The 24,891-nt window shown below is 38.0% G+C and overlaps 1 pseudogene; it reads right to left on the reverse strand.

Moving 5' to 3' along the window:
- Window positions 1-1,048: 1,048 nt before the first annotated feature.
- On the reverse strand, window positions 1,049-1,807 carry LOC103657655 (annotated as a pseudogene).
- Window positions 1,808-24,891: the final 23,084 nt, after the last annotated feature.

Consider the following 24,891-nt stretch of genomic DNA (forward strand, 5'->3'; position numbering starts at 1 on the left):
GAAGTATTGATAAAACTATGAATAAATGAATAGATATTTAAAAGACAATTTTATTCTACATAATCATTTTGTAAACTTGAATAACAAATTTAGAAAACCTCAATTTTGTTAAAATTAGGTCTTACAGAATCTTTAAAATTTTCATACCAAAACTAATTGGGAATGCTGAACTATTTTGGTTAACAGCGCCTAAATGTGAAATGAAGGGCTCTTGATGCATCTAGTTTCCTTTTTCAAACTAAGCTTATTGCATAAAATTAAAGACCTGTAACAAAGCTTCCCGGAAGCCTAACACAATGACAGTATTATTCATATAGAAATATCTAGTCTTTTCTTTTTCACCTAAAAAAACCCCCAAAACCAAACATGGTTATTATTAATACTGAATTTCCAAAATTGAGGGTCCTTACCTAATTTGGACATCAGTTTTTTATATTAACTAACTTAAAACAGTGCTCAGAATTGCAAATTAAAGTTTAAAGTCATATCATTAAGTGCATAACTGGCTCGTGCTCTTGACAAGAGGGTTTCCGTGGTAGGTTTAGAATTAGTTGTATACTTAGTATATTCAAAGAGTGTAGGTCAGAAAGTAACCATCAAAATATAGACCGTACCTGGTCCTCTTTTTTTTTTTTTTAAAGACACACTTATTTGGCGTCACAATGAGACCATTATATTTAGCAACCAATAGTTGCCCACAAAATCTACATGAAAACCATTTATTTGGAATGCTTTACACTTTCCACAGAACAGAAACTAAAATAACCTGTTAGAAAATTAGCAGCAAATACAGTCCTCGAGTATTTTGCCCAGACAGTGTCGTCTAGAACATGGTGTCTTTGTAACAGCTGTGCCCTGCGACCACTGTGCTTGGCTGAGTTCACAAATCTGTTGTAACCTTCCCTGTCACTTCTCTGGCTCTCCTCTCCCACTCGGCTTTGTGTCCTGGCAGTAATGAAAACCTTCTGCCACTGCCATGGCTACAGCTGCTGCTTCTGGAACCACCATCGCACCTTTTGTGGTTTAGTGAAGTGTTAGTCTCCACCACTTAGGGGCCAGAGCTTCTGCCTTCAGAATTTCCTCCTTCCATTGGTCCAAAATTTGAAGATTGTTGAAATTACCAAAATCATTATAGCTTCTGCCACCTCCAAGATTGCTTCCATCATTACCAAATCTGTTCTAGCCATCCCAGCTACCACCATATCCACCACCACCTCGACTGCCACCACAGCCACCTTGCCCACTAAAGTTTCGTCCATGATCAAAGTTGTCATTCCCACCAAAACCACCTTCATGACCACCACCGAAGTTTCCAGAACCACTTTGACCTCTTTGGATGAAGCACTATCCATCTCTTAGGTAGGGCTTTCCTTACTTCACAGTTGCAGCCATTCACAGTGTGGTGTTTCTGAAGGACAGTCTGTCTATGGAGACATGGTCATCAAATGTTAGAAGAGCAAAATCCCTCTCCTCATCACTGCCTCGGTCAGTCATGGTTTCAATCACTTCAATTTTCCCATAGCGTTGGAAATAATCTCCTAGATGATCTTCAGTGTTGTCGTTAATGCCGCCAACACAAATCTTTTTCACAGTGAAGTGAGCACCAGGTCTTGGAGAATCTTCAGTTGAGACAGCCCTCTTTGGTTCCATAACTCTTCTATCCACTTTGTGTGGCCTTGCATTCGTGGCTACATCCACTTCCTCCACGGTGGCATATGTGACCTATCCAAAGCGTACGTTTGGTGTTTGGTGCTCTCATTACCACACAGTCTGTGAGTGTTCTCCATTGCTCACAATGGCTCCTCAGACTCTCACTGGTTTTTCAAAGCTCAAACTTTCCACAATCGCTCGGGCTCCTTAGGACACTCTTAGACATGACAGTGGTGGGTGGGGAGACTTTAATGATGTTTACTCATGGCGTCCATGGGCAGAAAAGCTACCTGATCCTTTTGATACAATCATGCCACTACCTAAACATAGCTGTGTGGTTTTTGTTTTCTTGGTTGTGGCATGATTTAGCACACAAGAAGGAAGGTATTGTGATTTTTTTTTAATTGAGTTACAATTGAGAGATAACATTGTATTACTTTCAGGTGTACAACATAATGATTTGATATTTGTACATATTGCTACATGACCCTAAGTCTAGTTAACATCCCTCGCCACTCATCCTTTATTTTCTTGGGATAATTTCCAGATCTGCTGTTAGTAACTTCTGTGATCATACAATACAGTAATAACTATAGTCGCCATACTCTACATTACCTCTCTAGGGCTAGTTTTATAACAAAGGCTGTACTTTTTTTTTTCTCCCCTACCTTCACCCCAACCTCCAGCAACCACTAATCTGTTTTGTGTCTATGAGCTTTTTTTTTTCATTCCGCATGTGAAATCTTACAGTATTTCTTAGTCCTTTATCATTCATGTATCCACTATAGGCTTTGCTTTGTGGTTACTATGAGGCTTATGTAAAACAACTTGTATATAACAGTGTATTTTAAGTTGATTACAGCTTAAGTTTGAATGCATTATAAAGATCTATAATTTTGCAGACTTTTCTTCCCATATTTGATATTTTTGATGTCACAATTCATATTTTTATCTTGCGAATTCATTAACCAATTATTACAGCAGTAGTTATTTTTACTATTCTCTTCTAACTTTCATGCTAGCTTTGTGACTACCCACTGCATTTACAACATTAGATTATTCCAAATTTTACTATATCTTTACCAGTAAGGATTATAATTTTTGCTCTAATCAGCGTTTTTCTCAGCTCAACAAAGTTCTTCTAACCTTTCTTAGAAGGCTGGTCTAGTGGTAAACTCCTTTAACTTCTGGGAAATGGTCTCTAGGACAAGTTTGCTGGGAATTCTTGGTTGGCCATTTCTTTTCAGAATTTTGAATACATTGTACCATTCTCTTCTGGGCCTGCCAGTTTCCCTGAAATAACCAATAAACTTCTGGGGCTGCTTTTGTATGTAACAAGAGTTTTTTCTTGCTGCTTTTACGATTCCTTGTCTTTACCGTTTGACACTTGAATGATAATGTATCTTTGTGTGGGTCTCTCTGGGTTCATCTTACTGGGAACCTTCTGGACTTCCTGGGTCTGGATGTCCGTTTCTCCAGATTAAGGGAAGATTTCAGAAATTATTTCTTGAAAATTTCTGCCCTTTTGTCTTCTCCCTCTGGGACCTCTATAATACAAGTGTTCTGCTTGATGCTGTCCCATTAATCCTTTAGGCTCTCTGCACTGTGTTTGAGTGTTCGTTGATCCTTTTTCATCCCTGCTACATCTAGTTTAATTTATCGAATGTATTCAGTTCAGTGTATTCTGTCTATTTGATACTTGTTAATCATTCTCTACCTGAGTTTCATGATCATCTGATGGTTATTCTCAACTCTATCAGGTAAATCACTTCTCTCCATTTCATTAAGGTCTTTTTCTTTGGTTTTATGTTGTTTTCATTTGGAACATAGTCCTCTTTCTTCATTTAGCTGGACTGTGAGTTTCTATGTATCAGATGTAAAATAGCCACGTCTTGCAGTCTTGAAGGAGTGCCCACGTGCAGGGGATGGACCTTATTGGTCAACTCTGCCCTAGCTCTTGGTTGGCTCTCAAGCCTTCTTCACTGTCTAAAAAGTCTACTTTAATCTTCGTGTCTCCCAGTAGGTGAAGGTGTGCCAATACTGGTCAGTGTCCCAAAGGGGAGGACCTCCATCTGAGCTCCAGACACTCTCAGGCAGTGAGAGTTTGCTCTTAAAGTATGCAAATATACCTTTGTCAGGGGAAGACTGCTTGATGGTGCGTGTTTGCTGCCTGTGCTCGAAATCCTGGTTTGATAGCCAGTTAAGAACTGCCTGTTTGCCACTGTCCCATTGAACCTGCAAACCCAAGCCCTGCTTGTGATGGACACCAGAGCCAGACTGTCAGGAGATGGCTCCTCTGGGCAGCAGCCACAGAAACCAGAGTGCCTGATGTGTATGCACGCTCCTTTCTCAAACACCAACCTGTGATAGGGCAGAGGGAGACTGGAAAGGTGGCACCTGGTGGTGTCTGATCCCTGGATAGGTTAGTCACTGTTGAGATGTATTTAATAAGAAGTCTGACCATCAGACCACAGTTCTAAAAGTTAAGCTACTAAGCCTTCTTCATGGAAAGCCTGGGTGTGTATTTCAGTCTGCTGTCTGTGCTGTGCCCTGAGGATGGGTAGCCAGTTAAGAACTATTCCTCCATTTGCTGCAGTCTGGTGGGGCCCACAGATGTAAGCCCCACTTGGCCAACAGAGTTGGGTGATCAAGTTGTGTCCATCAGGTGGCAGCTGCAAAAACTGGAGTATCGGGGCCCCTGGGTGGCTCAGTCCTTAAGCGTCTGCCTTTGGCTCAGGGAGTGATCCCGGCGTTCTGGAATCGAGCCCCACCATCAGGCTTCTCCACTGGGAGCCTGCTTCTTCCTCTCCCACTCCCCCTGCTTGTGTTCCCTCTCTCGCTGGCTGTCTCTGTCTCTGTCAAATAAATAAAATCTTTAAAAAAACAAAAACAAAAAACTGGAGTATCATGTGTACATTAGCTCTTTCTCAGAACATACTGGTGACCTAGAGCAAGGCCGAGGAAAATTGATGATAGTGCCTGCCCTCTGAGGTCTCTGGGGAGGATTAGAGTTCCCTAGAAGCATTAAGTTAGATGCCTGCTCCTCAGGCCAAGTCTTTAAGATGAGCAATTAAGTGTCACAAAAAGAGTAGGTGCTTTCTGTGGTTGCCTCTACACACAAGTCCTTCTGGAACATTTTTCAGTTTGCTATAGCTTTGTGGGTCTCATGGATGTGAACCCTGTTTGCTTTCAAAGCTAGATGTTTTGGGGGTCTCATTTGTCAGGTATAAGTCTTATAAGTTGGGGTACCTGATGTGGGGTTCAAATTTTCTCTCCTTAGGGAGAAGCCTGGGGTTATGAGTGCCCTCCCAATGGTGGCCTGCCATACCAGGGGTGGGGTTTATTGTGGGACTGGGTGTCAGCAGCTCCTACTGACTTCGATGTATTTGTTCTTTTTCCCCCTTCATTTGCCTAGTTTGTAAGAGTACCTCAGTTATTGAAGTTCTTTCAGAAGAAACTTGTTCCCCATATAGCTGTAGGTTTGTGTGCCCATGGGAGGAAGTGATTCAGGATCCTCCAGGGTCACCATTTTGAACTAGAACTACCACTAGTAGAAGTCTTAGCGATTATGATGGCAATTCAGTTATCCCTGCCCACTTAACACCAACAAGGACATCCCCTGTTTCCATTAGAGAGTCACCTAGTGGCATTACCCTGTGCTAGGGTCACACGGGAAAAATGCCATGCCTAGATGTCCCAGGAACCATAAGCCTGAGGAAAAGTTTCATGTTACGTGAATTGCAGAAAGCAAGCACATAAAATGGTGAGTGAGGCAGACAGGGAAACAAATCTAATAGGTTGTTACTTAATTGGCCACTGATTGCTATCTAAGACTGTCTGTATGATACCAACGGACTGTCTTCTGGGAAGACCACTACTTTCCAGGGTAGGGTTATCTGGAGAAGGAAGAAGGAAAAACAGAATTCCCTTGCACTTTCTAGTTGTACATATAAGCGAGTCTTGCTCTATCAAAACCTCAATATACCTTCTTTCCTGGGGCAGGAAGCAAAGCTGCATGATTGATGCATAAGGCAAAACATTGTTTGGCTCTGCTTGCAGGTAACTGGCTGGTGTCCATGCAGTGATCAGTGGTGGCAGAAGCTGCTGGGTCAAGGACAAATGGGCAAAATCCCTGGAAGCTCATTACCTCTGACTAATTGGTGCCTATAGTTTCAAATACTGCATATAATTTGAAGCTACTCTAATCATTTTTTGAAAATAGGAGAACTACACCTCAAAGATTTTCCCCAGGACAACTAAGAGGTTAACAGAGTTGGGGTTTGTTTCCTGGTCTGATCTAATGTGCATGTTTAACCCCTTGCCCTTTATATGGGAAATGTATGCTGATAAAGGCCTACTGTTGCTGATTTCTACTCTGGGTTGTAAATTGCTGTGTCCTACATATTGGTTGATGTTCCACTGAAGATCCGATGTATCAAAGTTCACCATTTTTGAATGTCACTGACCTTCCCCCCACGAAGGGTCTCTTCTCAAATGCTTCCCATTCTGGTATAACAAAATATCCTATATAGTGCCTGATCCAGAAACCTAAGTCCTATATATGGCTCTTGCCTTCCCTTCCAAAATCTAATCAATGACATGTAGAAAATGCTGATATTTTAAAGTACTTACTACATTGTTTGGGACTAACCCTGAATTCTTTACACTGATCACCTTCAAGATTAACAGCAAACTAATGAGGCAGTATTTTCATCTTCATTATTCAGATAAAGAAGGCCATTTGCCTATTCGCATGTAGAAAATGATAAAGCCCAGGTAGAAACACAGGTACCAAGATTCTGTCTCTCAGATGGTAATCAGTTACTCAATATGATCAGTGAGGCCATCTAGGTCACTGTCTTCCTAAACTTCTACAGCAGCTCTTAGCTAATGTCCGCTTCCTTACCCAATCTTACTCCTTTCCAGTCTATGCTCTACATCTCAACCAACAGTGTTCAAAATATAAAAGTAAGTGTGTCTGTTCCTACATGTAAATCATTCAAAGGCTTTTTAGTGCCCTTAAAACAAGATCAAACTCCATGAACACTGCTCACAATGGACTTAGCATTCCTGAACTGGCTCATTCCTCCTCCTCCAGCTCTCCAGAATTCTCTTCTATCTAAATGATAACCAGACTCAAATTGTTCCTCAAAGATACCACATACATGACAGTACTATGTTCTTGACATGCAGCATCCTATTCCATCTCCAACACTCTCATACAGAGTTTTCTGATTTGTTCCACTAATCCTTAAACTTTATCAGAAAAGACTGATCCCAGAGAAACGCATCCTCTGAAAAACTTAACTCCATATATCCTCATCTTATTTGTAACCCTAACTTTGTTTAGTATCCGTATTCCCTCTTGGCCCCTGGCCTGAGAGCTTAGAGTCCAGGTCTGTCTTGTTCATTACTCTTCATTGCTACCACAGTCCTAGGTACAGAACAGTTTCTGGCACATGCAAATATACAAATGTGCACATGCAACCACAAATTGGAGTGCTTACACAATCCAATAAAGTGATATGTTCTTCCAGAGTGTGGTTTGATAGATACCCAACTGGGAGACAAATGGGGATAAACCTTAATTGGATATCAGTTAACAAAACATTTTATTAAACTGATATAAGAAAATCAGCTTAATAGAAGATGCTCTTATCAAGTTCTTAAATATTTTGTTGCCTGATGGTTGTTTCTCTATATTCAGGATCCTTCTGATTGCAAGTATACCACTGAGTTCTCTCCACCTCCTGTAAATTCCCCAAGTTGATGTGTATTAAATAAGTTCTAATAAGCTTCTAATGCTGTATTTTAAATGATCTAAAATATCTTAAATGAGCAACACTTATTTGTAAACATTAACTAAAACTTCTACTGGTTTAGGCATCCAAGATCCAACTTTTTTATTAGCCCTGAAAAGTATGATTTTCTTAGCATCTAAATGGAACTCGTTATTGCACGCTAAAGAAAGTATAAAAAATGTATGAAAGTGTAATTTTCACATATTAAAATGAGAACACTTTGAAGTAAACACAATTATCTTGGTATTGTTCAATATTTTAATGGTATTCCATTGGTATGAATTCTAAATATTATCAGAGTGTAACTCCAGATGCTTTATCTAATTCAAAGTCAATTCTTTAAAAATCCTGTTCCATTTCAGGTAAATCCAAGAAAACAACTTTCCTTTTAGTCTACATATAATGACAAAGTAACAAACCTATTCCACACAATTTTAATTTGGTGTGTTTCTGTTTATTCAATATAGCATGCTGTGATTTATTGGTAAAAATACATTTTAAACAGTGACTTCTTAATTTTGATTACAATAATATGTGTATCCTAGATAAAAATGAATTTTTTTAGGGATGGTAATCTCAAGCACTTCCTGAAAATGAAAGTACTTAAATATGAGTTATTTTTAACTCCATCTTTATTTGTAATAACAAATTGCTTTTGCATGCTATTATTAACACATTTTATGAAACTTCCTTTTCCCACCCATCTCTTACCTTGTCTTGATATTTGACTACAATAACTATTTGCTGGTTTTTTTTGAGTTTTAATTTTAATTCCAGTTAAGCCATACATTAATTTCAGGTGTATGGAAATATTGAATCACTGTTGTATATCACCTGGTGCTCATTGCAAGTGCCCTCCTTAATTCCCATCACCTACTTGACCCATCCCCTTCACCACCCCTTCGGTAACCATCAGTTCTCCATAACTGAGTCTGTTTCTTGTTTGTACTTTTTTCCCTTTGCTCATTTATGTCGTAAATTCCACTGAATTTATGACTGAAAACCTATGGTATTTCTTTCTCTGACTTATTTTGCTTGGCTTATATTCTCCAGCTCCATCCGTGTTGCAAATGGCAAGATTTTATTCCTTTTCATGGCTGAATAATGCTGTGTGTGTGTGTGTGTGTGTGTGTGTGTGTGTGTCTCTATCATATCTGTATCCATTCAATCAATGACTACTCAGACTGCTTCCATATCTTGACTATTGTAAATAATGCAGCTATAAAGATCAGGGTGCATGTATCCCTTTGAACTAGTGTTTTTGTATTCTTTGGGCAAATATCCAGTAGTGCAACTGCTGGATTGTAGAGTAGTTCTATTAACTTTTTGAGGAAGCTGCATACTGTTTTCTATAGTGGCCACACCAGTTGGCATTCCCACCATCCGTGCACAAGGATTCCTTTTTCTCCACATCTTCACCAACACTTGTTTCTTGTGGTGTTAATTTTAGCCATTCTGCCACGTGTGAAGTGATATTGTAGTTCTGATTTCCATTTTCCCTGACAAATAATGATCACCTTTTCATGTGTCTGTTGACCATCTGGATGTCCTCTTCAGAGATACGTCTGTTAGTGCCTTCTGTCCATTTTTAAAATTGGATTATTTTTGGGGGGTCGTTGAGTTTTATAAGTTCTGTCTTTGCTGTTTTTCTTGACACAAGTCTTGTCCCTCTCTAATCCTTTGCAGTCCCCATTTGCCCTGTCCTACAGTGCAACCCTGACCATATCATTTCACGTATTTAAATTGATTCCCATATGGTTATAGTAGAAAGTTTAAACTTAATATGGCATGAGAGGTCTTTCATAAACTTTTCACTCCTTTGGATATAGCTGACCTTATACAACCTTGGTGAAAGTGGGACAGCCCAGCAATGGTGAATCTTGGGGCTCCATTTTAGCCAGGCTCATGGCCAAATCTTTTTTTCCTCTAAGCTCTTGGTCACATGAGGACTATAGCATCTTTAGGTACCTTGTCCTTTTATGACACCATCTAAGGGAAGAAGATCTGGTTTCTTTGCATGTCTCTCCTTACCAGGGAGAATCTTTATTATTTATTTATTTATTTTGGAAGCCACATCACCCTATGCTTCCAGCAGAATTGCCCTTGAGTTTCATTGATCTGGACAGGGTAATATACCCACTCCTTAACCAATTACTGGAAGTAATTAGTTTAAACACTAATGCTTTGATCAGTTTTGACTGACTGACTCCTTCCCTGGAGTGCTAGAGAAACCTACCTCTCCTGAATATATTGCCACCTGAACAAAATTGGGGTTGATCTGTTTGCCAGTAATGAGGAATGGATGTTGGTACGTAAATAATGATGTTTCCCAAACCCTCTTAAACTTCCTGAAAGTTTGGCAACTGGCTCATCTGTCCTTAGAACTCTCCCCTTTGTTTTGTTTCTCATTTTCCATTCCTTCAAATCTACAACGTCCAGTGTTCTTATTTTAGGTATTATGTCAAAACAAATATAGAGGTCTTCCATTACACATCACTACTCAAATAAGCACATCTAAGGTACTAACTCGAGTGAAAAAGATAGAGCTCATTATAAACTTAATGGTTTGTCCCAGTCACATTAAAACCCTGAACGTATAGGTTACTGTTAAAACCATACTTGGAGGCTTTCGCTAGTGATCCCGCTGTATCTGTGTACATACATATTTTTTCTACGTCCCACTTCTGCATTGGTAGCTGCCAGTTTGTCGATAATGAGTCTTCCCTGACTGGACTTGCATTTGGGTCTCCCTACTCCATGCTTCCAAAACGCACTGAACGTATTTTTGTCATCATTATCAAAATGACCTTTATAAAATCAGAAATGACATGTACTGTTTAAGGGTATATTTCTGTTAATTTTGAAAATGTAATATATAAATTGAGATTTGCATAAGATGTGGAAGAGCTCCAGCTTTCTTGACTGCATGACTTAACCAAAAACATGTTACTTTTTTTTTTTTTTTAAGATTTTATTTGAGAGAGAACAGGAGGGAGGGGCGCGGGGAGGGCGGGGCAGAGGGAGAAGGGAGAGTCAGACTCCCTGCTGAGCAGGGAGCCCCATGCGGGCTCCATCCCAGGACCCCAGGATCACAAGGTGAGCTGAAGGCAGAAGTTTAACCTACTGAGCCACCCAGGTGCCCCACCATCTGTTATATTTTGTTAAAATTTTGTTGACTACTATCTGAACACAAACCGTGTAATAGCAGTACTTGCCAATGCTAAAAATAGTGATTTAAAGAGGACTGTTGAATAATTCACGTGTCTCCCATTAAGAACATTAAGCTCATTATTTTTATGGTAGCTGTACAGGTTATGGCAATCCCAACAGTAGAGGTAAGCTGTTGTAGGCATTTATTCGTTACTGGCTATTACCGGAATTCCTTACCCTTTATGCCAGAATTTCTCCTTCCACTATTACATTTTTTCCCCTGGTGTTTGATATCCTTTTTTGAAATGTAACAGGATAGTTGTACTAAATATTATAACATTGACAAAAATAGCAAAACCTACACTACATGGTACGAAACAACACATGAATATGTCAAGCGCTCTGCACATACTAGCTTATCTCCTCTCTGCTGGACACTCTTAAAATAAGTATTCTCCACATTTTAAAGTGCACTGAGGCAATTTACCCAAGGTCATACCAGTTAGTAGTTTAATCAGGATTCAAACCAGAGGATAATAAATGCCTCAAGAACTAAGTTAGATATTTAGTTTCAGGAAAACCTGTGAAAAAGCCTTTGTGTCACCCAAATAAAGAATAGGAAGCTTGGAAAATAATCCTTTTCTCTTTTGACCTTTGGTACTTAATAAAGGCAATTTATTTGATACTTCCAGATTTGTATACCTTCAGTGACTCCACGTTACTTAGAGGGTAAAATGTAAATTCTTACAGGGCATTCAGGATGACCTGTACTATGACCCCATCCAACTTTCTCAGAATTATCTCTAGTTGTCTTTGTGAGGGTAACGTGAAGTAAAATGAAACCTGGACTTTAGCTTTTGATCTGAGGTAAAGAAGCTGAAATTCTATCGTTCTGTTACACTGGTATCTTAAGTTTTATCTCCTCTGTGTTCTCATCTGTGAAAGGAAATGACCCCTACTATATCATAGGTAACTGGGAAGATTATATATAAGAACGTCACCCTCTTTTCTTGACCCCTTCCAAGTAGTTGATGCCAAGCAGTGATCCTGAGTGCAAGTGCCCTCTCATGGTTTAGGCCCCATGTCTAAGATCACTGATCTATCCCCAGTAGTGTCCTCAAAGCACTCTGACAACCTCTTTATCCCATAGTGGGTCTCCTATGAAACGCTAGTGTTTTCTACCTAGACCACTTAAATGATTCTGCAATGGCGTGTCCTATTGCTTTGTAAGTTAATTTCCCTCTCACTATCTAAGTTTTCACTTTTTAATTCATGATTTAACAAGTAGTCCTTGAGGTCCAGATATAGAGGGATAGTGAAATTTAAGCATGCTAACAAAAACATGTTGGCAGCATTTTCCTTGTACGTTTTTTGCTATATTATAATCTTGTCTTTATAATACATCAAATTTAAAGTCATCTCTGAAGGAAGAAATAAGGCACTCACCTTTTGCTTGAGACTATGCAAATCACATTCTTAAAAAATCCAAACAATCCCCCCCACCTTGAGTTTTCAGCTAGAAACTGGCCCCCTGAAAAAGGGGGTGTGTAAAGATGTGAAGTTAAGTGTGTACATGTATGAAAAATTATGTTGCTGAACGTACAGGTTATTCATTAGATGGAGTTCACGTCCAAAGAACGATCATTTTGTAGAACTAAAAGCATAAATCAGTGTATGATGAAATTGTGAAAATTAAAGAATACTGGCCAACAGAATACTGCTATTATGCATTATAATAATTATAAGCAATATGTATCTAGTATCAAAATATTAGACACTATAAGTACTAAACATGTATTACCTCATTCAGTATTCTCAAAGCTTGGATAATCAGTACTATTCCTTTATTTATTTTTTTATAATAAAACTAAGGCATAAATACTAACCAAATTACTCAAGGGTAAAAAGGTACAAAGTGGTGGAGACAAGAATTACAACATTAAATGTGGGTTTGATTTTTAGACATACTCACATGCTAAATATCCTAGACTACCTCTTCTGTCAGATTGCTGTCCGTAAAGGAAGGCATAAGTGAAGGAAAATAACAAAGGACTTCATAACTTATGGCTTGTATTTTATACTATCAGTTTAGCCAAGACTCATGGTCCATTTCTAATTTCACCACCCAAAATTAAATTTTACAATCTCAGATATGAGGAAGGAATAGGCCTATCGTGTAGGTACTCACGCAAGAATATATGCATGACTGTACGTTGCTGTATGATACAGGATAGCAGCATAGCAACCCACCCACTAGAATGTAGCCACTATGTGGGCAGATAACTCCATTTCTTTTATTCAGTTTTGTAGCTACACTGCTTAGACAAGTGCTTGAAACATAGCAAACGTTCAAGAAGTGTGTGAATGAATGAACTCATGCATTTTCTTTTCCCTATCTCGCCTAAAGTCCTACAGAACATGATAATGCAAGGTATTTCTTATATTGGTTAAAACTGTACATTTCACAGTATTGAAATGATTTACTGAAATCATAGAAAATACAAGACAAAATGTTTAGAAATATAAGTTATTAGAGCAGAGGCTGAGAGTAGTTTATATTAGTCTTAAGTTTCTGAAGAGACTTAAAAATATATAGAGGAACATATTCAAATGTGTTTTGTTTTTACTAAGAGAAAGTAGAATGCTTATTTCAGCTGTGACTGGTCATTGCTCAACTCATGCCTAAAACATGTATGTTATCTGCTGAAGGTTTTTTTGTTGTTGTTGCTGTTAGTATTTACGAACTCAACAAATTAAAACACACTTGAGGGGCACCTGGGTGGCGCAGTCGTTAAGTGTCTGCCTTCGGCTCAGGGCTTGATTCCAGAATTCTGAGATCGAGCCCCACATCAGGCTCCTCCGCTAGGAGCCTGCTTCTTCCTCTCCCACTCCCCCTGCTTGTGTTCTCTCTCTTGCTGGCTGGCTGTCTCTGTCAAATAAATAAATAAAATCTTTAAAACAAAACAAAACACTTGACTTACAGGCCTACGATTCTGTTATGCTATGTGGCCTACCAACTAATACTTCTTATTGAATGTTAACTTTAAGCTAGTCATCATGCTAATCAATTGTATACAGATTGTATACATCTTGTTTAATCTCCAAAATGGAATAGGCAAAATGGTAGAAGGTATCCTTAGTCTTATTTTACAAGGGATGAAATCAGGATTTAGAAGTTCGGTTCAAACCTGAGAGTCCAAGCTCTAAGCCAGTGCTTCTCAAGATTTTTTTTTTTTTCAAGTTTTCCTGACCTGTAATTTACAAATAGCACTATATAGGTTTAAGGTATCACTATAATGATTTGACTTCTATTATGAAATGATTACCATGATATGCTTAACATTCCTCTCCCAGATAAGATTTTTTTTTCCTTGTGATAACTCTTAGAATCTATTCAACTTTCAAATATACATCAGTGTGATAGCTCTCATGTTGTACATCTCTAATACTTATAACTAGAAGCTTGTGCCTTTTGACCATCTTCATCCACTTACCTGCTCCTAAACTCTGATAACAAATCTGATATTTTTCTATGAGTTTGTTTTTTAAAAAATTCCACATATAAGTGATATCATACAGTATTTATCTGACTTCACTAAGTATAATTCCCTCAAGGTCTATTTGTGTTGTTGGAAATGGCAGGATTTCCTTTTTTATGGCTGAATGAGTACCCATTTTGTATCCCATCTTTATTCATCCATTCATGGGGCAGTTTCCTAGGTCTCAGCTATTGTAAATAATGCTATGAAGATGGGGGTGCAGATATCTCTTTGAAATAGTGTTCATTTTTTGGATATATTCCCAGAAGTAGAATTACTAGCTCATACGGCAGCTCTATTTTTGAGAAATCTCCATACGGTTTTCCATAGTGGCTATATCAAATTACAATCCCACTAACAGTGGGATTCTCCACATCTTGGCAGCATGTCCCACCTGTTAGAATGGCTATGTCCCTTTGATTGGGATTTGCATTTCTCCTGACTAGTGACGGTTAATACCTTTTCATGAACCTGTTGGCCATTTGTATATCTTACTTGCAAAAATGTCTATTCAGATCCTCTACTCATTTTTAATTGGATTATTTTTTTGCTATTAAGTTGTATGCCTTCTATACATATTTTGGATATTAACTACTTATCAGATACATGGTTTACAGATGTTTTTCCATTCCATAGGTTGATCATTTTCTTTGCTGTGCAGAAGCTTTTTAGTTTAATGTTGTCCTACTTTTTTTTAAATTTTTATTTTAAAGATGTTATTTTGAGAGAGCATGCATGCACAAGCTGGGGGAGAGGCAGAGGGGGAGAGAGAGAGAAGCAGGCTCCCCAGTGAGCAGGGAACCCGATGTGGAACTTGATCCCAGGACCCTGGGGATCATGACCTGAGCCAAAGGCAGAAACTTAACCATCTGAGCCACCCAGGTGCCCATCCCACTTGTTTTTGATTTTGTTACTTACGCCTTAGATGTCCTATACAAAAATCCATTGCCAAGACCCATATCAAGAATCTGTCTTCCTGTATATTCATCTAGTAGTTTTGGTCTTAAATTAACTCAAAATGGATTAAAAATTTAAATGTTTGTGAGTGGTATAAGATAGAGGTCAAGTCTCAGGCTTCAATGTGAGTACCAGTTTTACCAGGACAATTTATCGAAGAGACTTTTTTTTCCTCCACTGAGCCTTGACTCCCCAGGTAGTGACTATATGTGCATGGCTTTATTTCTGGCCTTTCTATTATATTGCATTGGTCTATGTGTCTGTTTATATACCAGTACACACTGTCTTATACCAGTGTCCTATGTATCAGTTTTCATACCAGTACCATACTGGATATATGTATATGTATGTAATATATACATAGCTTGAAACCAGGAAGTGTGATACCTCCAAGTTCTTTCTTAGGATAACTTTGGCTATTTGGGATCTTCTTAGTTCCATATAAACTTTAAGATCATTGTTCTGGTTTGTTTTCATGCCATTAGAATCTTGACAGAGATTGCATTGACTATATAGATGGCTTTGGATAGCATGGATATTTTAATATTTTAACAACATTCTTCCAATCCATGAATGTGGGATACATTTCCATTTATGTGTATTGTCTTTGACTTTTTTCATGAGTGTCTTATAGTTCTCAGGATAGGGATTTTTCACCTTTTTGGTTAAACTTATTCCTCATTTCACTATTTGATACTGTTGTAAATGGGATCCTTTCTTTTTCAGATATTAGTATCTAAAAATATTATTGCTTTTTCAATATCCATTTTATATCCTGCAGATTTACTGAATTCATTGATTGCATCTAAGTTTTTTTGATGGACTCCTCAGAATTTTGTCTATAGAATGTCATATGAACAAATTTTTCTGTCCAATTCTGTTGCCTTTTCTTTTTCTTGTCTGATTGCCCTGGCTTGGAGTTCCAGTACCATGCTGAATAGGAATGGTGAGAGTGGGTACTCTTGTCTTGTTCCTGATCTTAAAGAAAAAGTTTTCAGCCTTTCACTGCTGAGTTATGATGTCTGTGCCTCTCAAGCTTTAATGCATGTACAAATCTACAGGCCTCAGGTGGCACCTCAGATTCTGCATTTTTACTACAGTCCCAGTTGCTACTGGTTCATGTAGCAGGAAGTCTCTAAATTACTATACCATAATATATCCATGGGTTTTATGACAGTTGGGTATGTGTTCCAGAAATTTATTTGCATTAAATACAATTGAAAATATAAATATTTTAAGAGTTTTAGTAAAATTCAAATAGAATTTACCAAGTGTCCTCAATAACCAGGCTAGTCAATGATATGGGACATTGCTCAAACTTCAATATCATTTATATTTATGTACTAAATTACACATTATTCTCTCAGTGTCAGGCATAACCTATTAAAACCCTGTGATCTTTGTATAGGAATTTGGATATTGAAGTATTTTCAAAACATGACCTGCTAACTTGGTATCAAAATTAAATGTAATTTTAAAATAAGAGCACGATGTACATTCCCCCTGCCTACCTGATTTCTTTCCTGGACAATTTATTTTCATTCATTTGTGTAGATAATGGATAATCAGCCAAAAAACCTATAACAGGAAATAATTCTTAAATGTTTGCATTATGAATTTTTTTGTTCTCATCCAGTATTTTCCTGTTACATGTAGGTACATATCTTTCATGACCTTTACAAATTTTGTCAGTGTGTGACAGAATGGTTTCTGAACTAAAACACAAATCTGTCAACAACTTATATAATTGAGAAAGCATTGTCTTAAAATTAGCAATTCAAGTTGGCTAGATTAAATTTTTATTATCATTTCTAAGACTGAAAATAAATGGGACTAAAGTCCCTAATCACCTATTTTTTATAAACTCAAATGATTAGAAAATAGCACCACAACAAGGAAGAAATAATAAAACATCATACTATTCCACAATCCAGGCATGACATTTTTTATAATTGATATTTTTGCTTTACTTCCTTGAAATACCTTATTTTTCAATTGAAATATCAAATTTTAACCATATTTTCTGTACAAGATCTACATATATACTATTACTGTAAATTGTAATACTGCTGATCATTAGGATAAACTTTTTTTCTGGAGAACATAATATGTCTATATCCCCAAGTTGAAATTTTTGCTGAATGTTAGAATAGCAAATTCACATTGTTAAAGAATGGGTTTGTATTTTCTCTGGGACATCACAAACTATTTTAACTATTAAAATTCTCTAAAAGGTCACTTTTTTCAACTAGCTTATATCTGCTAACTATTGAAATAAGCTAAAGGATTCTGGACTTAAAATGTTTAAAGTTCAAAACAAAATCCAAAGTTTCTTCTTTATGAAGAGCATAAAATGAGAAAATGAGGCCTATTCCTTTGGTTATAGTTAAAATATCTTTAAAATACCTACTTGAAGTATTAACTTGCACTTCTGTTTTAGCAGGTATTATAAGTGGGAGTGGGGAGTCTACTTCATGCATATTTGGGAGAGAAAATTAGCTTAGTACCTCTGAATCACTTGCCTAGGGTTTAAGCATAAATTATTTAATATTCTACATGACAAACCAATACTAAAAAGTATATATCAAATGACTCTTGTTTCCAGGCAAGGTTCTAGAAATATTTAGATCATGCAGGTTAGAATCCAATATGACTTTTCTCTACAATTTTAGCTAATGTAATCGGTCTTATCACTAAAATGAAGACCAGATCAGTTTGAAAGGGTCACCGAAAGTTGAAGCACATATGAATCTTAATTCTAAACAAAGTATTCTAAAAGAACTGATTATATAAATAAGCAGGTTCATTTTTCTTTAAGACTGTTCATGAGTATAGAAAAATAGACTTTTGTCATGTGTCCTAATGTGGGAACATTGAGCTGACAAGAGCTCCTGAGGCCATCAGGAGGAACATTAAGGACACCCGTCAATTTACCTGTACTTCATGATTTTTAGCCCTTTGTCTTCCTGCCTCAGGTGCTTCCTGAATTTCTTAGGTTCCTACCCTGATTAGATCAGGAGCCATCAGCTGATGTATGAATGTTGATGTATGAATAAAATGGAAGTGGGTTTGGGGGTCAAGTTAATTCTGGCTTTCTGACCTCAAGCTCCCAAGTACACACTATAATCTGAGGGCCTAAACACTTTCTCTATCCATAGAGAACTATTCTGAATCCCATGTTTTGAATATTGGTGAACAGGACCCCAGAACTTGGAAAACTAAACCTCATTCTTACTTTACTAATAACAGTTTGAAGCTTATGGAACTGTTACTTGGCCTTTCTTTGACCTAAAATAAGCGGTTATTTCTTATGATTCAACTTAGAAGAGCCATCCCATGTCTTGTGACCTTTGAAACTCCTGAGAGGTACAGCTGTCCATGATCTAAAACTCCTTCCCAACAGAAGGAACATGCATTTTAGATGAGTGAGAAACGAGGCAGAATTTGAGAGAGGGGAAGATTAGTTAGCAGGCAAAAGCCTACAAGCCAAGAAGGATTATGTCCTCAAAGCCTCTCACCAGAACTCTCATACATATGTCTTCCCCAAATGCTCAGAATCCAGTCCTCCTGTGCCACACCAGTGTTCGTGGGCTTCATGTTCAACAGAGTTCCACCTGGAAATACTGTAAATTCTGGTCATTGAGAAATGCTGACTGCAGGGGAGCCAGGGCAGGTGAGAGCCCCAAAGATGATGCCTCCCAACCCATTTGGCCTCCAGTTTTGAATAAACTGGTACATGAAGTTTCTGGGCGGTTCACAGAACTTTGTGCCGATTCTACATTTTCTTTCTTGAATTGATGCTTGGTTCCTTTCTGTTTAACTTAAAATGTAGTAGTTTGCATCAAATTTCTTCATAAACTGAATTTTCACCTATATATTACAGATATGTATGTATCTTACACATATGTATATTTTGAGATTGCGAGGAATGTTTAGGTAATTTCTAAATTTTAAAATAAAATGGCATCTGACTTTGAAATGATTACATACATCAAGGAGACTTGTGACTGCCTGCCATAGATTTAAGACTCAAACAAGATGCCAGTAATTTTCTGCAATATGTTCCTGCTGCTAATAAGGGAGGAATGGTGTCTTCTGTTACATGGTAAGACAGGAGGCTGAGAATACTTAGTGCATGACTTGGTGACCAAAGTAATGCAAGGCTGCCCCAGTCACCTGGTTGGAGGTCAACTCCAGGGAGGGATAACAATATTTTAGTGGACAACGGTATTTTTGAAGGGTAGAGGGCAATGATGACAATAACACAACCAAGGATTCAGGTCGATGGCTATTACTGAGAAGGGGTTTTTATATAGAAATCATTCTTAAGACCGAAACTAGAACAGAGACAGAAGTCCACAGAGGCTGTTTGATAGCAGCCCTCTACTGTTTGCACACAGCCCCTCAGGCTGCACCCAAGCGTCTCTGGTGTCATCTTCTAGGATCCGCTGTGCTACCTCTTCTGTGCTTCCTACAAAGCAGAGTCTGTGAAATGTCCAATCAAGAGGACTATTTTACGAGGGAAATGGAGTAAGCTCGTTTGAGATTGCAACTACCTTTTCAGTTTTGTTTTTCTGCACGCTATCTACAGAGTTTTTAAGAAGGAGAATTAAAAATACAGGAGAGGGCCATCAAAGCCAAGGATCTCCTTCACCTTATTTTACCAGACGATATTCAGACTCACTTCATATGGCTTGATACCCACTGCATCACACTCGGGCAATAATGCCCTTGTCCATTCTTGGAACACGCTAAAGCCTGGGCAACCACATGTTCCCCTCTTCCAGGAACGCTCCCAAGGGTGACTTCATCTCACTACATTCAGTTCTTTATTTTAGCATTAGCTTAATGGATGCTTCTCTAGAGAAATCTCTTTGACATCCATCCCAAACCTATTATAATGTACCATCACACTTTTTCATACTTCATACTGAGTTTTGTAATTGTTTTTGCTGTGACTGTATCATCTGTCTGACCAATAGAGTGGAAGATGAGAGTTCTTAGTCTTGGCTGCACATGAAATTGTCAGGGGTCTTTAAGAAAAAAAAAAAAAGCCTATTCTAGTTACTAATTCTATTCCTAGATAATCAGATGTCTTTATTTTGGGGGGTGTGTCTGGCTCTCAGAAATGAGTTTCCCAGATGATGCTGATACATGATAGCTAAAGCCGAGAATCTAATGTACCGTCCTTGAGACCAGAGCCTTTGAGGGCAAGGACGAGATTTCTTGAGTTGACCACCATCCCCCTGTGTCCAGTAGAGTGCCTGCCTCATACCAGAGAATCTCAAGAACAAGGGTTCTGACCTCAAGTAGCTCAAGTATGACATTCAGAATGAATGTGTTTTCCAATTATGATTAAAAGGCTTTTGGGTATTTGTTCTAAAGTAAGAGCAGCAAGACTATTTTGGCCGAAATCAAGGGAGTTATTTAGAGGCAACCAAGGGTAGCTTGGAGGCAGTTCAATGTATAGGTGTAGATGGCTGAACTGTTTAACCACTCACTAGCTGTGTAACCTTTGGCAAATTCTTTTACCTTGTCAGTGCCTCCATTCTCTCATGTGAAAAATGGCAATAGCCATGATACCTACCACAGAGTTGTGAAGATTTCATGAATGAACATGAGTACATAGTGCATGCTAAGTAATGCTATTTGGCGTCATTCTCAAACAGCTGAGTATCTTATCCTGGGTTTATATGTCACTGTGCTTTTAAAGGGAATGAAATAAAGGAAATTCCCTATCTGCCACTATCACTCTGAAAAAGGAGAGGTTATAACAACTATCAACGTTTTGAAAATGCTCTGAATACCGGCATAGTCTGAGGTCATGGTTGTGTATCAGGGACCTCTGAAATGAGGCCCAGACACACAATTCATGAGAACACTGAGAACTTCCAAGGAAAATCTTAGATTACTCCTTTTCCTTTGTTTTCTGTGTTCTTGTGACACCAGTTTTTCTTCATGATGTAAATTACCTAGGTAAACACATATGAAAGTTAGTGAAATACCAAAAAAATAGCAAAAAAGAAGCTTGGAACTAATGGAGGCTTAAAAAGTAGAATAAAAGAAGAAAAAAATGACTATAAAATTCTAGGGGACAATACTGAAAGATTTTATAAATCCCAAAGCTCTAAAAGCCAGTTTGTGATGTTATTCTGGTAGTGGTTCTTATCCTTTCAAATGTACCTTGCCGAGGACTGCCAATTTATAAAATAGACATAAATAATTCGTTGATGTCCTTTATTTTCCTTTCTAAAGGAGCTTGTTGGAGAAGCTGCTTGAAATTTATTAAACATATGCTCTGGTTCCACAGATGACTTTTGTTCAGACTCCCTCTCTTGATGCTAAGGAGAACATTACCAAGGCCAGAGTGCTGACGATGATGGATTTCTCTCAAAGCATGCTGGAGAATGTGGATCTCTATGGCCCATAATTACTGCCACTGTTATTTACTAACAAGGGGAATTGGTATATTCAAAAGGCTGCCTTTTTTCAAGCCACCATTCTTAACACCATTTTTGCTGCAATGAGTGTTCGCTTTCCAACAGAACTGAGAGTGTAAGTCACAATGATGAGTCTGGTTTTCAGAGTGTATTCGTTCTAATTTGGGAGTATAATTAGAAATGCTGCTGGGGAAGGTCATATTTCAGAAATAATGATGCCAACTCTCTTCTGCTGGAAAGGTCTTCGAGCCAGAGACTTTCTTCCTCCATACATAACTAACCAGTCATTCTTTACCATCATTGCAAATACATGAACATTGCCAAGGTAACACGAATGTTACACGGCTGTTGGCATCAAGAATTTCAAGTATTTCTGTTCTGTTGTAAAACGTAAAGGTGATGAATGTCAGCTCTATTAATTTTTAGTTTTAACCAAACTGGTAAAAACAGGATAAAAACCTTGAAGTTTACTTGGCTTTAAAAAGTACCTCCTAGATCCTGGAATTCAATTTAATAGACAACTAATCTTTAGACAAGTCGGAGTTTCTGTTGGACAGGTGACATCAACAGAAACTTAAGGTATGAGCTTCACTTAACGTCATTTTTTGTCTCATCCGCTGCAATCCTTCTGAAAACTGTCTCTTCAAATACTGTCAGTATTACTCTCCAAAGCCTGTTACTTTGGAAGTGGGCTTTTTGTTGTCTCTCAAAAATAAGTTGGATTGAAAAATTGCTTAAGATTTACTTGTCATCCTACGTTGATATTCTGAAGAGAGAAAATATTTTCTTTGAATTCAGAATCTAAGCATTGCCTTAATCCAGGCTCCATTCTTCATAGAACAGTCAGAAAACTCTGCTGACTGTAACGGTTTCCACACAGAACTTCCCACACCACACACTAGCCTAACTACAATAACATAAACTACTTGGGGTGGGGCCTGGGGTCATAGATTGTTTTGCTTTGTAAACCAGGGGCAACGGATCAGTTTGATTTAAACTAGGAACCGTTTCTGCTAGCTTAGTAACTAGTCATTTCAGTTAGGTATCACGACCTTGATTCAGCAGATTTTATCAGCACAGCTGTTGTCTGATAACGGTGCAAACATTACAATAGTGGCATCCCAATTATGAAAGCCGAGTTAAAGGACCTCAGGCCAAATGTTAGCTGCTTGTATGTGCATAGTACTTGATGTACATTTCTTCTAAGATACTTAACATTCAATACTAAAGCAGAAACTCTAAATCATAACATATTTTGACTTTCTCCAATAAAGTAACACTTCAGTTTTAGAAATACTAACCTGTTCATTGAAAGAATATAGTGAGCAAATGCAGACAATAGTCATTCAATAGTCCTTATCCTTCCAACAGAAACCCCTGGTGGCCTTTCCAGAATGCTGTTTAATACCATCTCATGACTTATTTTAACTTCCTCCGTAAAATAAATGCATTCCAGTTTTGGAGGTGCTACATTTTGTCATTGTTTATTCAAGTTATAGAATCCCTTAATAATAGCCTGAAGGAAAGCACCATTTTAGGCTTAATCTGAGTGAGCGAAGTCCCTGTGCAGTGAGGGGAGTGAGAATGGCCCAAGGGCTTTCATCTACACTTAAAGCGTGTAAGAATAAGAACAGTTTAGCAGTGCCTTTCTTAGATTGGTGTCTCTGAGACAGTACCGATGATGTTTTTCACTGCATAACTGACTGCAATGGGTCAAAGGACAAAAGCCTATTAGAAGGACGGTAATGGTTTAGATTTAGAATGACACAGTACCTGACACTTTTTGGAAACCCAGTGAGTTGACAGAAGTAGGGTTCTGATTTTTCTCTTAGGCATTCAAAGTTGCCTGGAAAAAGTACTACTTTAAAGTTCATTGTAGCTGTCTACATCACTGGCAAACTTAATTTTCGAAAGCCAAATGTGGGGCAAAGAGTTCAGAGAAAAGAATAGCATGTTTATTGCCTGGAGTCTGTTGGAAGCCTAAATTACAGATTTTTGAATATAAAACCGTCTTGCCTTCAAATAAGAAACGATGTTTTTGAAGCTCTAAACCTTGAAATGAAAATAGCTACTCTTTCAGCTGGAATTAGGATTGAAAGAATAGGGAGAGAAAAACTTTCCAATGATAATACAAACTATACAAGTGAGAACAGTCAAAATCATAAGAAATTTGTTTCAGACATTCATCATCTGGCAGTACTCTATTTTCAGAATCTTACAGGCCTGTCCCGCCAGTATTTCATCTTTTATGTACATTCCTTGCAATGCTTAGGTGATAGTACGAATGAAGTGTGACTTTCATCTCTCTATTTGATCTATGATAACCTTAGGGGAAAATGGTAACAAGACGGTTTTTAAATTTTTGGGAAAAAATGGATCCAATTCTGTTTTAGAAAAGCACACTTGATATTATGTGGGACAACAAAAACTCCAGTATAAGCTGCTGGAGCTAGAATAGACCTGTTTTCGGTGCTTCCTCCCATCCCTCTTTGCTTTAAAGTGAAAACTTAAATATGGGAGCTATCTTCACCCTTCAGTTAGAGCTAGGCTTTGTGTGCGGAAGTTGTTCTTAGCCAAGTTTAAGTTTCCCTCATGGTGGATGGTTGCTTTGAGAAATGGGAAAAGGTGGTGTGAGTGTGTGCGTGCGTTTGTGTGTGTGTGAGTGCGTGTGATACAGCCCAGAAGGCCAGCTCTTCTGTGGTAGAATTTCTGTAGCTATCATACTCTAATTTAGACAGATAAATCTTCCTCAGAAGGACCTTGATAATCCTCTAGGCCTTACCCTTTGGAGGTAGGGAGTGAGGGAAACCTATGGTAGTGAATAGGAGCAATTGATTATGTCCATTCTGTCTCTTGGCAATGCTGGACTAGGTAATCCCCCTCCCCCTGGGGATAGGTGAAAGGAAGGACTGAATTATTAAATTCTCTAATTTCTTAATGTTTACAAATTCATTCTAAGCATTCTGTGAACATCAAAAGAAGCAGTCTCTTTGAAGACAAAGCTCCCTAATTTCTTTTGGCTAATACTCATCAGTTATAGTAACAAAATGCTTAAATCTTAGGTCTTCTACCTGTGTGAACTTGAGTAATCTGCCTCAATTTCTTTATCTGTAAAATAAAAATGACAATAGTTGCTGCTTTCTAATGTCACTGCAAGGATTCAATAAAGATACACGTAAAGGACTTTGAACAGTAAATAGCATCTTCTAATTGCTCCATAAATATATTAATCATTGCTGTAAGTATTATAAATCCTAGGGATTTGCACACAGACTTAGGACAAATTTGACACTTGTGTTCGAATAGCCTGAAGATTTGGTTTGTTGGTGTGACTTTAGCTGGCCTATGGTTTCC

This window comes from Ursus maritimus, unplaced genomic scaffold (assembly GCF_017311325.1).
Source record: "Ursus maritimus isolate PB19 unplaced genomic scaffold, ASM1731132v1 scaffold_10, whole genome shotgun sequence".
NCBI lineage: Eukaryota > Metazoa > Chordata > Mammalia > Carnivora > Ursidae > Ursus > Ursus maritimus.